The following is a 2,500-nucleotide window of genomic DNA, read 5'->3' as shown; positions in this document are numbered from 1 at the left end:
GCAGTGCGCCAGCAGCTAGCGCTTCATTGGCAGTGCATCGGCAGGTGAATGCTTGGAAGTCGCCCCTGATTCCTCTCAGAGCAATCAGCGCTGGGTTGAGTCCACGCTTCCTCTGCCCACACTGTTTTCCCCGTCCACTTCCTGGCTTTTTTTTTTTACAGGGGATGCCTTGACCCTGATGAGAAAGGATTTCCTCAAGGACCCCAAACTTCCAGTTAGTCGCGACCAGAATTAGCCTCGTGCTGAAACATCAGAGTGAAACAGTGGACAGCGCGGGGGCTAAAATAACCCGCCAGGCCTTCATCTCTGCAAACTCCAGACATTCCTCAACGCTTCACCGCTCATAAAATCTGTCATCTCCTGGACTTTACATGAGTCCCAAACACCTGCAGCAGACAGACCACCACCACCGCCACCACCACCACACCCTCCACCACCTCCGCAATAAGACTGCTCAGATCAAACTAATGTCAGCTGGGCAGGATGCATGGATGCACCATCTCTGTCTGTTTGTGTGTGTGTGTGTGTGTGTGTGTGTGCGTGTGAATTAGTGTGTGATCTGTCCCTAACCAGTGGCAGATGTGGGTCCAGAAAAACAAAAGATGACTGGTGAGGACCGCGTGCCATGCCTCTGAGCTCATCATGCAGGTCTGTCGCTCAATCAATACTCTGCCCGGAGGAGTGTGCCGAGCCGTGCTGTGGTGTGTGTGTGTGTGTGTGTGTGTGTGTGTCTGTGCTGACGTTCTGTTCTCTGCCAAGCTGTGCTGAACACAGAGGAATGACACCAGCCACCAGTGCTGTCTCAGTCCATTTGTTGCTGGGGACGAATCGCCCCTGTGGGACCGTGGGTCTCGGTCACCCGGGGATTGGCACACTCCGTGGCATCTGCCACTCCCCCCCCACTGACCCCCCGGCCTTTCACTGCTTAAAGAGTGCAAAATGGCCCCTGTTGCTTGCCCTCTCGTGTTGTCACCCCAAATAGCGGTTGATGCAGGCCATCTATTGATATGAAAATGTGTGAAAGATGAGAGGGTGACAGCAAGCACAGTGTCCAATGACAGCGGAGGTTACAGGGAAAGGTTAAACGGAGACAGCAAGCACAGTGTCCAATGGCAGCAAAGGTTACAGGGACACAGTTAGCACACTCTCCAATACATCTGAGGTTACAGGGAGACAGCAAGCACAATGTCCAATGACAGCGGAGATTGCCGGGAGACAGCAAGCACAATGTCCAATGACAGCGGAGGTTACAGGGAGGAGACAACAAGTGTCCAATGACAGCGGAGGTTACAGGGAGGAGACAGCAAGTGTCCTATGACAGCGGAGGTTACAGGGCAGTCTGGAGAATGGACTGTGGGGCAGGTCTGGTCTGGACCTGGGCTCTCTCTGCAACACATGATGTGGCGATTACCACGACATTACCACGAGCGTAGAGTTTTATGGCGCGTCATAAAGTGTCTGAAGGCCACTGTGATGGCTGCCCTGTGGGTGAGGGTGGTCATCTGTGTGCTCCATCAGGGACACGTCACTGCCAGCAATAAAGGAGAAAGGGAAGGAGAAGAGCGTTTATGGCTGAATCCAGAGGCCCCCAGGGTGCATTTCCATACGAATTCATTACAATTACACTGCAAATCATAAACAGTTCACTTACTATAGGGTATGGGGTATATTTAAATAAGAAGATTATTAGGAACATGCTTGATTTTGAAAAAAAATGTATTTAATCTGCAACATCAGTGAAAGTGGACAGAGAACTGCTATGGCTGCTATAGGCTATGTTTGCGTTCAGGAGAGTTTCAATTGCACGGGAGGGAGGGGCAAGCTAGCTCTCCATCATCTCCAGCATCTGCATCAAAACCAGACCTGTTTCTGTAAAGAATATCATTGTATGGGCTCAGAAAAACATCTGATAACCATTGTCTATGTGCACATATATTTAATACTCAATTCAAAAACTTGCAAACCATGCAACAGCCAAAATTGCATTGAGACATGATACAGAAAATACCACCGTTTTATCTGGGCCTGAGCTTGTTTAAAATGGACTGAGGAAACATGGAAAAAAAAAGTCCTGTGGTTAGACCAATGAAAATGTGCCATTCTTTTTGGAAATCATGGACTCATCTGGGCTAAAGAGGAGGGGGCCTATCCAAATATCCAACCTACTTGTTTTAGTGCTCAGTTTGAAACCCAAGATCTATGACGGTGTGGAGGAGCATTAGTGCCTACCGCATGGGCAAAGCACAATCAATTCTGAATAATGTATACAGGTTTTGAAGAACATATACTGTCATCCAGGCAATGTCTTTTCAAGGGAAGACTTGAATATTTTAGGAAAACAATGCCAAAATGAATTCTGCACATATTTAAACAGTATTTCAGGAAGCGTTCAGGTGCTAAAATTGCCTGTCTGCGGTCCAGACCTGTCAAATTAGGTGCATCATAGAATGAAAAACATGACTAAGAATACCCCATACTGTTGAGCAACTGAAGTCCTATA

Source organism: Alosa pseudoharengus, unplaced genomic scaffold, assembly GCF_046254945.1.
Source record: "Alosa pseudoharengus isolate Yale_2024_CS ecotype anadromous, Long Island Sound unplaced genomic scaffold, YU_APseudo_1.1 YU_APseudo_1.1_scf_22, whole genome shotgun sequence".
Lineage (NCBI taxonomy): Eukaryota > Metazoa > Chordata > Actinopteri > Clupeiformes > Clupeidae > Alosa > Alosa pseudoharengus.
This window is presented reverse-complemented; position numbering follows the sequence as displayed.